This window comes from Theropithecus gelada, chromosome 8 (assembly GCF_003255815.1).
Source record: "Theropithecus gelada isolate Dixy chromosome 8, Tgel_1.0, whole genome shotgun sequence".
NCBI lineage: Eukaryota > Metazoa > Chordata > Mammalia > Primates > Cercopithecidae > Theropithecus > Theropithecus gelada.
Genome location: NC_037676.1, coordinates 72,533,449 through 72,549,686, shown reverse-complemented (window position 1 = coordinate 72,549,686; position 16,238 = coordinate 72,533,449). Strand labels below are relative to the sequence as shown.

At 35.7% G+C, this 16,238-nt stretch overlaps 1 protein-coding gene across 6 annotated transcripts in view; it reads left to right on the top strand.

Moving 5' to 3' along the window:
- The window catches only part of NCOA2 (nuclear receptor coactivator 2), a 300,138-nt gene that overhangs the window by 109,159 nt on the left and 174,741 nt on the right, over positions 1-16,238 (top strand). For all 6 annotated transcript variants that reach the window (XM_025393922.1, XM_025393923.1, XM_025393919.1 and 3 more), the window contains exon 2: positions 4,470-4,526. The gene's annotated coding sequence lies outside the window, so the exon portion shown is untranslated. The remainder of the gene's footprint in view (positions 1-4,469; positions 4,527-16,238) is intronic.

The window sequence follows — 16,238 nt, the reverse complement described above, 5'->3', positions numbered from 1 at the left end:
AAGATTTATTAACAGTGTCTGCCAAAGGTGCAGGATGTAGGGAATACCCTTTGCTGGTCTTGTTAGTACTATACCAGAAACCTCAAGAAGGCAGTTTTCAGGTTGGTTACATTTCTGCCATTTGCTTTTTCAAATAAAGTTGGCAAAAATAGCATTATCAAAACAGTGACCTTCTGTAACAGCCTAGTGGGTAAGATCGTGTATAAACTCCAGAGTCAGACTCTTGTGGGTTAGAACCCAAACTTTTACTAGTGCATCAGCTCTCTGGCTTTAGACAGAGTTCTTTACTCTCCAGTTAGGTTTCTGTATCTATAACGTGGACGTGATAGTAGCAGGGCCTACCCTCATAGGATTGTTATGAAGATTAAATTAGGTAACACACATAAAGTTCTCCACTCACTGCTCTCACAGAATAAGCATTCAATAAATGCTATTCATGCTATTGTTACATTGTTGTTAAGCCAAAAAAAATATGGCACATCTCTTATTATAGTAGTTATAAATTAAAATGTTCTTTTAGCCAGTATTACAGCTGTCATTTCATTTTCTTCCCAGTTTACATTGCTTCCTCTGGGTCTGTTTCTACCCATTCATTTAAAAAATAAATAAAATGAAATATTGAGCATATCTTCTCCAGTTCTCCCCCACGCCCTACTATCAACCTACACGGCTCTAATGCTGCCAGCTGTCTTTTTATGTGTGGTGTAGATTCAGTTCTGACTTCATTTTTTGACTCAGACTAGTGAGGTGTTACTCCACCTGCTAGTTGATGCTCTACTTGGCAGGTGTTCACACCACCATATGCAGCTAGAACTACCTTTACCCTTAGATCTCCTACTCACATGGAAACTGTAGCTATCACACAAGAAAGAGCAAGGATACACTGGTGCATTTGTGAAAAATCACTAAAATATTTTTTAACATTAAATTTCTTTTTGCTTTTTAAAAATTGAGGTATAATTTGCAGACCATAAAATGCACCCATTTTAAGTGTACTAAAGCAGGAGTTTCAGTACATTTTTACAGTCATATATATCTTGTGTCTGTTATTCATCTTTCTTTAGGACACAGTTCAGTTTTAGAACAATTTTATCACCCCACAGAGTTATCTTGTGTCCATTTTTAGTCAGTTTCCATTTCCATATCCTGACACTGGAAACTGTCAACCTGCTTTCTGTCTTTATGGCTTTACTTTTTCTAGAAATTTCAAATAAATGGAATCATACAATATAGTAGATGTTGTATTTGTGTTAGTCTTCTTTCATTTAGCATAATGTTTTTGAGGTTCATTTGTGTTGTTCACATATTGATAATTCATTCCCCTTTATTGAGTGGTATTCCATTGTATGGATGTACAGCATTTAAGAAAATCCCTTGATAAATATTTGTATTCTTTCCAATTTTTGGCTATTGTGGACAATAACTGCTGTGAACATTTCCATTCAGCTCTTTGTATGGACATCTCTTCCCCAAGAGAAATGAAAACATCAGGGATAAAATTGCATTGTGTAGTGAGAAACTTCCAAACTTTGTTCCCAAATGGCTGTACTATTGCATTTTCTCCCAGCAGTGGATTTAAAGGGGTTCTGATTTCTTCATATCCTTGTCAACACTTTGGATAATTTTACTGGTTGTGTAGAATATTTCATTGTGGTTTCAATTTCCATTTTCCTAATAACTAATGATGTTGAGTATTTTTTCATGTACTTTTCCTTATTGTATGTCTCATGGTTAGTTACAAAATATTTTGCCCATTTAAAAATAATTGAATTATTTGTCCTATTATTAAGTTCTAAGAGATCTTTATATATTCTAGATACATGCCTTTTATCAAATAATGTAACTCCTTATGGTAATATATTCTAGGTATGTGTCCTTTATCAGATAATTATTTTGCAGATATCCCCCAAATTACCCCTACTCCTTCCCTTGAAACACATTCTTAGAGGGGCTTTGTGAAAACTCTCAGGACAGACCAGTAACAAGATGCTTCTTTATAACAGAGCTTTTATTACCTGCATTTTTGCTTTAAATGACAACTAGTTTCTCTTAGTAACTTACAAAATAGTTTGTAATTCGGTTTTTATGGAAGTATTTTATTCCTTTTGTTTGAAATGTTACACCAAGGTATCTGGATGTTTGGAAATTTTAGTATCTTTGTATCTCCTAAACATCTTTCTTTTTTTTTCTTTTTCTTTTCTTTTTCTTTTTTTTTTTTTTTGAGATGGAGTCTCGCTCTGTCGCCCAGGGTGGAGTGCAGTGGCGCAATCTTGGCTCACTGCAAGCTCCACCTCCCGGGTTCACGCCATTCTCCTGCCTCAGCCTCCCGAGTAGCTGGGACTACAGGCGCCCGCCACCACACCTGGCTAATTTTTTAGTATTTTAGTAGGGACAGAGTTTCACCGTGTTAGCCAGGGTGGTCTCGATCTCCTGACCTCATGATCCTCCCACCTCAGCCTCCCAAAGTGCTGGGATTACACGTGTGAGCCACTGCGCCTGGCCAACATCTTTCTTTAGCATGGGTGCATTGACACTTTTGCGTCATGTTATAGTAGCTTATTAATAAAAGTTTACTGAATAGTATAGAGCCAACAGTAATCATTTAATCTCATTCCTACTAATATCACAAGTTTCAGCTCATGATTGTTGCATAATATGATGTCCTTGAGCAAATTAGTTGTTGGTATAGAATTATAATGGGCTTAAGTAGGCCAGCATAATGAATGCATTTATCCCAATAGTGCTAGAAAGAATTGATGACTCCTATTACATAAGTTTATTGCACACTATTCACTGACTGCCACATGAGTAGAATCCATTCAGTTTATTTACTGTGATAACTTCTTATTTGCATATAGATTCTTTTTGTTTGTTTTTCATGAAGTATCTCTGACTAATACACTAGCTGCATTTCATTATATATGATGAGCTCAAGACTGGCCAGGTCTTGGTAAAAATCAAAATGCCATCTTTTTCTGTTTCTCTGCCCTGTAGACCTCTTAGATTATGAAATCAGATGTTTCTAGTGTCCAAGAAAAATAGTAATTTTAATATTAAATTGATGTTAACTTGTTTGTGCTATTGGATTCTATTTACTGTTTTAATGAGTAAAGGGCTCTTAAAGGAATTAGTAGTGCTTTAAGTTTTGATAATCCGAATTGTAAATTCTTACTGATGGATGTCATCTGAAGGAAGAAAAATCTAGTAGCTTAGTTGTGAAAAGATTCCTTGGAGCTGATTAAATCTAGTAGTGTTTAATGTTTTTTAAAAATTATTCTTAAAAAGAGATATTTTCAGTATCATTACCAGTAGCAATCAAGCCACTTGTCTTGAGTCCATAAAATATACAAAAGCAGTAAATATTAATATACATAAAATGCCTTAAGCACATACCCTTGTTTTCATATTCCTCATTTTGTTTCTTGGGAACAAGCTTAATTAGTGCAGTGGAAGAATCAGACGAAAAGCTGCAGGCTCGTTTACAGTGAAGCACTTTGTTCGCAAAGACACAGACTCTGAAGAAACTTTGCAAACAGTTGCGCTCATTATTGAAAATATTCAGTTCTTCCTTTTCTTTTTCTCTTTTCTCTTGCAAATTATCTTGGTTATTATAACATGATTTTTACTGCCAAAAAGGCTTTCCTTGGCTGGGCATGGTGGTTCACACCTGTAATCCTGGCATTTTGAGAGGCCAAGGCAGGAAGGTCACTTGAGACTGGGAGTTCGAGACCAGCCCAGGCAACTTAGCAAGACCCTACCACTACAAAAAATAAAAATTTAGCTGGGTGTGGTGGCATATGCCTGTAGTCCTAGCTACTTGGGAGGTCGGGGCGGGAGGATCACTTGATCCCAGGAGTTTGAGGTTGCAGTGAGCTGTGATAGTGCCACTGCATTCCAGCCTGGGTGACAGAACAAAACTTTTGTCTCTGAAGGAGGAAAAAAAGATATTTCTTGAGATAACAAATTATTTAGTCATTCAGGCCTTTTGGTTCCATATAGGTAAACTGTAAATCATGGTAAATTAAGATTAATATGTGAACTTTATTTATTTATTCAGCACACATTTTCTGCCTGTTAGAGTGTGCTGGGCATGGCCCTAGGAATGCAGCGTGGGAGTAGGTCACTAGGGCCTCCTGCTTTTACTCAGCTTTTTGTCTCATAGGGAAGGCTGGTGGTTAGACAAGCAGTTAAAGAATAAGGCTGGCAACTGAGAAGTTGTAGGCACTTTACAATGAAATGTAGCCTTATATATTTTACATTATCTTGTACAAATAAAAGTAATGCAGCAAGTCTACTTCTTGATTTACCATGCAATTTAATAAGAGATGTTATTAATGAATATTACTTGTGTATTGATGGCAATTAACAAGTATTACTTGAAAATCAGTTATAAAAATCACATCTGCTCTAAGGAATCCAACAGGATTCTGCAGATTTTATTCATGTTTATTTGTTTGTTTATATTACAGATTTCTCTTGGATTTGGCTACACACTTATAGATCTTCTGCACTGTTTACAGGCACAGGTGAGTTAACGTTGAATTCTTCATATTGGATATTTTGATATTTAATTAAAATATTTTTAAATTCTATATGTAGTTTAGGAAAGTAATATGTAAATAAGATGATTATAAATAAAAATAAACTGTATGTTTGTCTGTATTTCATTTTTATTATGAAAGTTCCTTACAAATGTATTGGAAATAACATTTAAAGGTAAAATGCTCATATCTGTTTATCAGTGGTTACTATATCTATTTGGGATGAGTTTACATTATACCTATTGAATGAGTTGATTACAATTTATTCTAATTTCATAGCTTGACATAATGTTTATATTTATTTTTATGTGTAAAAATTTGAGTGGTAGTATTTCTCATTTCTTAGCAAACTAGCATAGAAGAGAAAAGGAAAGTTACTACAGATTTTAGCAGCAAATCTCACTTACAGGGGTAGATATTATAAAATGCAATGAGCCGAACTTTCTTGTCCAACCTGTGTAAAATAGCTTCTCAAGCACTCCATATCACACAGCTGTAATTGATTTTTATCATAATATTTATGATCATGTGATATATTTTTATTTATTCTTTACAACTTTCCCTACTTGCTTTGTGAACATCAGGACCATTTCTATCTTGTTCAAAACGGCATCCCTAACCCTTAGGATGGTGCCTGGTATACAGTAAAGACTAAATAAACATTTGTTAAAGTAATTATTGGGTAATAAACATTAAGAATATATTCATATTCAGAGACATTGAACTTTGTAAATACAAATAGAAATAGTTTCTTAAGCTTATTTCGTTTTTTCTTTTTGAGATGGAATCTCGCTCTTTCACCCAGGCTGGAGTACAGTGGTGCAATCTTGGCTCACTGCAACCTCCGCCTCGTGGGTTCAAGCGATTCTCCTGCCTCAGTCTCATGAGTAGCTGGGATTACAGGTGCCCACCACTATGCACCACTAATTGTTTTTGTATTTTTAATAGAGACGGGGTTTCACCATGTTGACCAGGCTGGTCTTGAGCACCTGACCTCAAGTGATCTGCCTGCCTCAGCCTCCCAAAGTGCTTGGATTATAGACGTGAGCCACCACGCCCAGACTCTTAAGCTTATTTCTAGATATGACATTAATTTATACCGTGAACTTAAGGTATATAGCTCTTATATGTTATGAAAAATTAGCTGTATTAGATACTTTATATATCCAAATATGCTTAATCAGGGTAGAATTAAGAAGATAACTCTTCCAATTCCACATTTATTTTGTCACTGTTCCAGAAGGTACTTACAGTCAAGTAAAGAACAAACCCGAAGGAAGCGTGGCAGCTTCTTGTCTCCATACTGGATCATATTAACATATTAGATGTGTTCTGTGGTATATTTATAGAGAGCAAAGTAGATTTGAAAGTTGTCCAGTTTATAGCTCTGCAAACCAAATAAATTAATATTTTCCCACTACCTGCCGCTCAATACAAAATGTAACTTACTTCGTTTTTTGTTTCTAGATTGGGGAAATGTTTTGGTCGTTTTCCTGCCCTATATATTGATGTGTTTGAACTCATTATCAAAGGTAGTGGTAGGCATAATTTTATAAGTGGACTACTTAATTCATTTCCTTGTGCCATGACAGTTTTCTTTGTGTTTCAATATGTCAGTTGTTATTGGGTTCTTGTCTCGTTTTGTTTTTTTGTTCTTTCTTACCTTTTTCAGACATTTGCCTCTCCTGCCATCACAATTTTTCATTTATAGAAGGAATTAAGTCCGACCTTTAAGAACTATTGAAAGTAAAATTTTAGGAACTATACAGCTGTTTCTGATTCACATCTATTTTACAAGTGCAATTTGCAGAGATTCCACTGATAATACTAGTAACAACTATTATTTATCGCTCTTTTACTGTATGCTAGGCATTATGTAAGTGCCTTTTGGTTGTCTTCAAAATAACAGATAAGGAAGTTGAAGCTCAGAGAGGTTAAATGACTTTTCCAAGGTCATATCAAGTTGGAGGCAGTTTGCCACTCCAAAGACCTTGACCTTAACCACTGAGCTCCATTTTCTGCCTGCATACCCCCGAGTACAAGAATATTTGTGACAATAATTGCAGTACATGAAAATAATCATGTTCATATTTGAAGACTTCAAAATTAATTTAAAAACCAAAGATTATTTCACTTATATTTCATTAGGAGACCTTAACTTGTAACACTTATTCCAGACTAAAACATGACGACTCATTTGAAATGTAATGACTACCTAAACTGTTTAAGTTCCACTCTGAGACTTTGATTTTATACTCACAAATTATGGGTAGGGGCATGGGGGACAGCTATTCGCATTCCTTTTTCTGTTGTAAACATGATGTGCTATTAGTATGAATCAGCATTCTTTCTCCTATGCAATATTAGAAATTTTAGATTGTAAGTGGCATCTGTGGTTCATTGGATAAATCACTTTTCTTGCAAAGAATAGATTGTTTGAAATATAGTGACTGTAGAATTACTTAGAACCTTTATCTTGAAAAGTTTGATAATTTGTATCTCTGAGAAAAATACCTTAACTATTGAAGAAATGAAGTTTAGTATAGCCTTACAGTATATCAGGAGTTGGTTCAGATAGAACTTTAGCTTCTCTTACTTAGTTTATTTTCAAAGCTGAGTAGAACATACTATGTAAAAATCCAGTTTTTATATTTTGAGTCTTAAATTTATGAAGTGGACAAAGTGTTCTGAAGGACAACTTTGTTGAATACACATATTTAGATACTGATTTGAAAATACAATTATTTATATACTTTCTTAGACTTTCCAAAAGAGTTGTATCTATGAGTATAAATGCAAATTCCAGATTTGCGTATATGAAAAATGGAATTCTGTAGTTTGAGTTAAAAAGACAAAACTTATTGAACAGACTGAACTATGATTTTTAATGTACAGCTAGGTCAGTATTTCCATTCTAGTCTCACATTTTAAGTATTTTTAAAGTTAGCCAATAAAATTTACTTGGCATTGATAATCACAACAGGAGCAAGAGTTATATAAATCCATTTGGCAATATAGCTTTGAAATGTAATTTTCCTTTCACTAGGGAGGGTTGAACTCACTGTAGATTTATATAGACCTTGGATTTATTTATAAGTTTTCTCTGTTGGAAGATTTGGGATGGGTGGATAGGGTGAGGATGGGTTGGTGAATTGTTCACACATGCTAAGTACAGCCCAACTCTTAAATACCAACATGAGGGAGAAGTTCTCCACTGTACAATGAAACACAATATATACTTCATGTAGTGCCAGTTTACTTTGTTGTTGTGTACTAAGTGCTATATACTAAAAATTAAGCATATCAAGGCCCAAGAGAAACTTTGACCATATTGGATATGACATGGTTGAAATACATTTCAAATGAGTATTTGTTGGAGTTTTTAATCCCTCCTTTGTTCATAGATGTGAGAAGATTTGTGATTAGATGTCTGCTTTAACTGGATGTATATATATCTATGAAGAAGGGCACTTTGATTTGAGGTACCGATATCAGGCTTTGGGCTCTATCTGCGGAAAATCAGTATTAATCTAAACTAAAATTGAGAATACTGAAATACCTATCTTTTGCTTTAGACAAAATCTGCCCATATTTATTTATATCACTATTTTTGTGGTATTTTCTGCAAAAGTCAGCATGGTAGGCACTGATCTGTAAAATTAAAAAAAAAAAAAATTAACAGTTAACAAAATGCCCTCAGTCATTTAACTATTCAGAGTAGAATCACAATCCTGGTCTCACAGGCCAGATTCCTCTGCACTTAATACACAGAACGGACTACTGAACTCAGGATGGTGTAGGCTCACGTTGAAATGAACTTCTGTTGGGTGTTGTTGACACAAAGCCAGCAGTTAGAAACTGTTTGTCTGACAGGTCTGTTTACTCTTTTCTTCTTGTTTTCTTCCTTTTCTGTGCATACATTAGTGTGAACCAATTAGCTTAGTTTTCCTTGCTAAACTAAATTCATTCAGCACCATTAGCTCTCTTTTCTCTCTTCCTGACTTCCTTTTACCCTTAGGCCATCCCTAGCCTATGGTAAGTGCTATAGGAAATACAAAGAATGGTTACCAAAAATTATTAAATTGGAAAAGGATTATCTGTCTATGCAGGTTTAACTCCATGTTTCCTTGTTCGATGTTTTTACATTGCGTTTAGGTTTTCTCATTCTGTTTTCTGAGACGGAGTCTCTCTCTGTTGCCCAAGCTGGAGTGCAGTGGCAAGCTCACAGCTCACTGCAGCCTCCACCTCCTGGGTTCAGGCAATTCTCCTGCCTCAGGGCCCGGTGCAGTGTCACATGCCTGTAATCCCAGCTCTTTGGGAGGCCGAGGCGGCAGATCACGAGGTCAAGAGATCAGGACCATCCTGAACAACATGGTGAAACCCTGTCTCTACTAAAAATACAAAAATTAGCTGGGCGTGGTGGCACATGCCTGTAGTCCCAGCTACTTGGGAGGCTGAGGCAGGAGAATCACTTGAACCCAGGAGGTAGAGGTTGCAGTGAGCCAAGATCACGCCACCACCCTACAGCCTGGCCACTGCACTCCATCCTGGCGACAGAGCAAGACTCCCTCTCAAAAACAAACAAACAAAAAACAGGGCACTGATTTCTGAATTATATATCTCCCTATTCAAAGTCTTAATCTGTCCATGTGAATAGAGGTTAAGGCAATAGCAACAACAACAAAATGCTATCATTAGTAAATGTTTTGTTTATTATATACAGTTAACAGAGCTTTCAGAGTGTGCTCTTAGGAAGGACACACCTCTTGAGGTAGGTGTGTCTTGCTTAGTGATGTTGAACGAATCACAGTCCAGGCAATCTTCATTCTGCATGGTGGCATTGCTGTCTTCATGTGGACAGACAAGTAGAATGATGTTAGAAATCATATATTTAGAATTATAGACAGTAATTTTTTTTTCAAAATGCACAAAGATGTTGTTTCTTGGAGTATAAGAGAATTGAGTTTTAGCTTAGAGCCACTTTACTGTGAGAGCAACTTTTTTTAAATTGAAAATTTCTAAGTGTGATCTCTGTTGGCATAGCTGGTATTCTTTGAAAGTAATTAAAATGAAAAGTATTGCCAGTCTATATCTTGTGTAAATCTTTTGAGTTAGCATGTTTTGAAGAGGTAGGACTGGTGTCAGAATATTCTGAGTAAGTTAGGGTGGGCCATAATTTCTCAGCTATGCTTTCTGTACTGGAAAGCAGGAGAGATTTATGCATAGGAGTGGGATAAGTGGTTTAATAGATTGTTAATAAAATGCATATTCTGTTTGTTGTTTTTGTTGTTGGTCCTTAGAGTTCAATTCAAACTTGTATATTCCACTTATCTGGATGGTAGAGTTGTTAGCTTCAGGGAGAAGGTCTGTGACAAGTAGAATTTCACATAAATGCCACCACAGTAACACTTGAAATACTTCACATTAGATTTGGGTCAGTTAGGATTTTTAGCTAGGCTGTTCACTTTCACTTTGGAAGGCAAATGCCAGATGTGTGTTATTTTCTAGGCAGGTGCTGAATTTGAGTCAGCCAGCTTTGCCAGAATCCCCTTAAATATAAAATAGCAAGTAAAATCAGGCTCTTTCCATTAAACACCTTATAGTTGTTGTTGTTGTTGTTGAAGCTGAAATTCATATATGTTATTTTGAACCATTTATAACATCTAGATACAAGGGTCTAAATTAAGCATTTATTTATAAAATCCATATCCATGCAATTAAGTTTTTTCTATTTTACTGTGATTCTTTAGCATTAGGATATAGGTATTTCTATTTATTTTGACTGGTATTGCTAGCTTGAGACTCAGTATAATGGGAGAAAACCAGAGAAATTAACAGTAAGCTTTGCAAATTGTGGTTTTTATCTTAATTCCATGCGTTAGGTTGTCTAAGCCTTGTGTGCTATTTCATGAATGATTCATGGATGTCTATAATCAATGGAAATGTGTTTTTTGGCCTAGGCACCGTTACATTTTGCCTTCTCATCTACAAAGAGTAAAGAGAGAGTAAGAAGTGTGTGTAGGGTAGCATTTAGCTGAGCACAGTGGCATGTGCTGTAATCCCAGCTACTCAGGAGCCTTGAAGCAGGAGGATTGCTTGAGCCCAGGAGTTGGAGGCTGTAGCGTGTCCTGATTACCTGTGAATAGCTACTGCACCCCAGCTTGGGCAACACAGCAAGATCCAGTCTCTTAAAAAAAAAAAAAGATGTACGTAGCACTTAATAACGGCCAAGTAGGGAGTCAGCAGTTTAAATCAATGTAGTCCAATTTTGGAGGATCTCTTAACTGCCTGCTTCCATGCAAGGTTGCTTTTGTGGTGCCATTGTGTATAGAATTGTTTGTTTTCACTACTTTTTAGAAAGTAGAATTAAGGACTTCCTTTTTTTAAACCAACAGTTTTGGCCTTTTTGGTGCCAGTTACATAAATTTCACAAGCAGAAGTCACACATTAGTGTCAACCTAATGGTCTGGAAATTTGTTAACTATCAGTATGACAAAACCCTAGCATGGTTTTATCATGTTTCCCTGAGAAGTGAAAAGAACTGGGAAAGCAAGCATATGATCGGCCAGAGTTTCAGTGGAAGGATGAATGGGGAAACTTTTAAGACACCTACCAGTGTTGTATTTGAGTACTGAGACTTCTAAAAATCTCTACCTAGACTATAAAAGACTATCTTTAAAAGGAACAGCTGTGTCATAATTATTGAATTGGTGGCTTATTCTAGAGTATAGAGAGTAGTGGCCAGTGAAAACAGTTGATCTCTCAGCTTTTCAGTTCTTTGTCATTAAAAAGGCTATTTGATCTAGCTTACTAATTCTTCCTTTTAAGTGGCGGTTTTATTACAGTCCAGAAAACACTTCTGTTTCCTGGGTTATAAGACAGAGTATAAAAATAGAAGATAGTTTTGAACTCATGTGTTTTGAAGACGGTATCATGATTACTTACGCTATTATATTTGAATAGAATAGAAATGTACAATTCTTTGACTTAAACATCTGTTGGACAAATTAGTTTGGTTTGATGAATCTTATTAGTATACAACAGCAGATTTTGTTTTGTTAACCGAGTAGAATTTAGATTTTTTTTGTAACTAGATACTTTGGGACAGTTAAATTTTTTCTCTAATACAGAGGTTAGATGTTTAATTGTTGCTGCTGCTTCAAAATGTTCACAAAATTTCATAAAATCTTTATTGTCTGACACATAAACTATTTGCACTTGTGCACTAACATATTACATATCAAAGTCTGGTTCAAACTTCCTCTTTAAAGTGTCTTTTGGAAATAGGAAATGATAGCCTTTTGTAAAATATTGCTGTTATCTTTTAAATGTATTTTTAACATATCCTAAATGCAAGAGCATATTGCTTTAAACCATAATGTGTGTGCCCTGTGTTTATCTGTTTCCAATATTCTAATTTATTTCCTCCTCCTCTTTTTTTTTTTGTGAGACAGGGTTTCGCTCTGTTGCCCAGACTGGAGTGCAGTGGTGCAATCTCTGCTCGCTGCGACCTCTGTCTTCTGGGTTCAAGCGATTCTCCTGCCTCAGCCTCCCTGAGTAGCTGTGACTACAGGTGTGCAGCACCATACCAGCTAATTTTTTTTTTTTGTATTTTCAGTAGAGATGGGTTTCGCCGTGTTGGCCAGACTGGTCTTGAATTCCTGACCTCGGGATCCGCCCGCCTCGGCCTCCCAAAGTGCCCTGCGATTACAGGCATGAGCCACACACTGGCCTATTTCCTCCATATTTTTAAAATGAAAAAAAAAAAAAAAAAAAAAAAAACCCTCTTTCACATCATAGTGAATAAAAAATTCTTGGAACTGAAAGATCATTTAGAATAGCTAGCATGCCTATTGTGCTTATCATGTGCCAAGTAGTGTTCTAAGACTTTCTCATAGTAATTCACATAATCCTCAAACCTATGATGTAGCTGCTATTATGATCCTATTTTAAAGATGGGAAGAAAAAGGCACTGAGAAGTTAAATGACTTGTGCAGTGATTTGCACCTAATTTAATTAGCCAGTTAGAGGCCAAATTGGAAATCCAACCCAATCTGGCATTTGCAGTTTTTGGCTTGTGAAACTTGGTTCTCTTAAAACAAACAAGCAAAAGACCAAGAAAGCCAAAAAAGAATTAACTAGTAATTTTCAAAATAAAGTTTCAAGCTGACTTTGTCATTATAGGTAAGGCTATGACAAGGCTTAATGCTGTGTATGCCATTTTCTCTACTATGAGGGTCTGCAGGCTCATATCATTGTGTACTAGCTACTAAAGTCCATGAAGTCAATAAATTGCCTATTATATCAGACATGATAATCTGCCATTAATAAAAGAAAATGCAGGTCACAGAAATGATATTATGCTGTTTGTTGGCTTCAAATGAAGTTACACAGATAATGCTTTCAACAGGATGTGTGTTTAGCTTTTCTATTAACATGGTTATTTTGTTTTGAAAGACAGAAAAGGGGGCCCAGCCCCACTCTCTTTGATTCCTCTGTTTATAAAGAACTTCACAAGTTTTACTCAATAAAAAAATTCTTAAAAAGTAATTTAGAATTCCCATAATCAGAAGCCTATATAGGACCTTTTTACGCAAAGTGAAGAACATTTTCAATTCAAAAGCAAATTTCAGCTTTTATTTAGAAAAGAGTACATTCTTTTGTTCCAGCAGTGAAAAAAAATTTTTAAAAAGAGAAAATACTACATTCTAAGAGTGACTGGCAAATCCTTTCAATTACTTTTAAAAACTTAATTAATTAATTGATATATATATTTTTGAGACAGGATCTTACTCTTTCACCCAGGCTGGAGTGCAGTGGTACAATCACAGCTCACTGCAGCCTCGACCTCCCAAGCTAGATTGATCCTCCTGCCTCAGTGTCCTCATTAGCTGAGATTACAGGTGTATACCACAACATCCAGCTAATTTTTGTATTTTTTTGTAGAGACAGGATTTCACCATCTTGGCCAGGCTGGTCTCTAACTCCTGGTCTCAAGTGATCTGCCCACCTCTGCCTCGCTAACTGCTGGGTTTACAAGCATGAGCCACCACACCTGGCCAAAAAACCCTTAATTTATATTGGACGGTTTTTGTTTCATTTTCACTATATGTCAGATTATCATACCTTAACAGACATGGCCTTTATATTTTATAAAATGTTTAAAAAAAATAGTCCATCCTTTCTCTCAGATTTCCCCAGGTTTTGTTTTGTTTTAAATATATATAGGGGAAATTATAGCTGCTCTTTATAATCAGTACACAGGGTTTTTGGTTGCTTATGAGTATCTGTGATATAATTAACAGTATTTACCATGAACACAAAAAGAGATTTTAATTGCTTACTACCTAGAATTTACTTTATTCACAACTGCTGTTTTCTTTTTCTCTTGTCTTTTAAAGCAGTTTCTAAGCATATATAGTAAAGTTATAATTTAATTAATACTGTGAAATATGTTTTTAGTGTTTGAGCAATTCATGCTGTTTCTTAAATCACTGGTTAAATTCACCTTTAAAATTTTAACTTTGAGTATTTATATTGTAACTCACAGTTAAGTCTCTTGAAAAGTTTGTTTCCTTTTCCTTTTCCTTTTTCTTGCTCTGTCACCAGACTGGAGTGCAGTGGCACCATCACTGCAACCTTGAACTCCTGAGCAGAGGTGATCCTCCTCCCTCAAGTCTGTTGAGTATCTACGACTACAGGGTTGTACCAATATGCCCAGCTAATTTTTTTATTTTTTTGTAGAGAGAGGTCTTGTTATGTTGCCGAGGCTGACCTTGAACTCCTGGGCTCAAGTGATCCTCCCACTTCAGCCCCCCAAAGCACTGAGATTACAAGCATGAGCCACTGTACCCAGCCTGGAAATATTTTTTATACATTAGAATATAAAGAGGTGCAAATTTAAGAAGGAAACTTTTCTTGCATACCTACATTCTGCTAGTCATAATATGCATTTTATTTCATCAAATTCTTACTACTAGCTTGGGAGAGAGAACTTACCCCATTTTGTAGCTGAAAACAGTAAGGTTCAGAGAGATGAATTAAGTCATATTGTTAGGTCTCCACATATTGCCAAATGTGCCTTAGGGGTCAGATCACCTCTGGTTGAGAACCACTGAGATATATCAATTGGATTGAAAACTGACTGTAAATATAATATACAGTCACTTGCCAATATATTCTTATCAGTCTTTTCTTATTCTCTGATCCTTTTTAAATGTAGCCATTACATATAAAATCGTGGCAAAATATATATGTTTAAATTTTTATCTTGAAAAAATGTGGAGGCAAATTGTCTTTTAAAAATGTGTAGGTTATTTTAAGTTATAAAGAACTCTATTAGCCTATACTGGATACTTACAGTTTTTATTAATCATCTTAAATAATGAAAATGTTTTTCTAAAATCTTTCGTATGTGGACAGATTACTCTCCTTCAAAAAAAAAATATTGTAGCAAATTGCTAAACCATTTTGTGGAATGATGGCATGGCCAGACCATTATAATGCAGCAGAATGCTGTGGAATCCAAGAGTCATTTCCCCGTAGTAACTCCAGTTCAAATGAACAGCAAGTATTTATGCAAATTCTGGAATTTGAACCTGAAACTATATATTTCCAAAAATCTCTTTCTGGTATGACATAGAGCCTCCTCTAGTGATACAAATGGAACTTCTTGATTACATGAAAGCCCTGATTTGGTTTTCATTCCCCATCCAACTGCTAGCATTTTTCAATTTAGTCTATACTCATTTCTGAGCAATGATAGTGCATGCAGTAAAGTAGGCATGTTTTAGGTATACAGAAGCAATATATATAGTCCTACCCACATCTTACAGTGTAGTAAGAGAAATGACAAACATTAAGTTACATGAATGGGATTACAAAGCAGTGTATCAACAAATGTACAATAATGTAGTAGGCATACAGTGCAGGAAGGGCAGTGGGCACTGTGCCCATGGCTGTCTGTCTCTCAGTGTTCTTGGCCATGTGCGTACCTTGCTATGAAGGCTACAACCTGCCATCTATTTTAGATCATCACAACAGGAGTAGTTAGAAATGAAACACAGAAATAAGGGGAATCTTGGTTAATGGGACTCAAGTGCTAAAAGGTAGGAAAATGACTCTTGGTTATAATCTCAGCTGAAGTATGTGGGCATTTAATGGTGAATGCTGTGTTCTAAACCTTGTTCAGCTAGACAGTAAATTTATCTGCTAAATGATAGGAACTCATAACACTTGGATATATACAGGAGTCTAAGTAAATTCTTGTTGATTTTTAATTTTCTTACTAGAACCTAATAAATTGTATCTGGTATATTTTCTATTTGAAGAATACCTCTAGTTGAAGAAGTATAAAACATGGTTAAGCATGAGGCTCTCAAAAGCTATCATGAATATAAGGATATTATAAGACCGTGTCCTTTTTATAGGTAGTCATTTGTAGCTACATCAGATGGAAAGTGTAGAGCAGGTCTGGTTTTATTGAGCATGTAAATGTAAAGCCTACCTTGAGGGTCCTTTATTCTTGATACAAACTTGAGTCTAATCTTTTCTCCCTGTATAGTTTCTACTTCCCTGCTCCCTGGGCCATCTGTTCTTTTTCTAGTATGTGGTTTTATTGTGTTGAGATAATTCTCTCTCCCTCTCCCCTCTCCCCTCTCCCCTCTCCCCTCTCCCCTCTCCCCTCTCCCCTCTCTC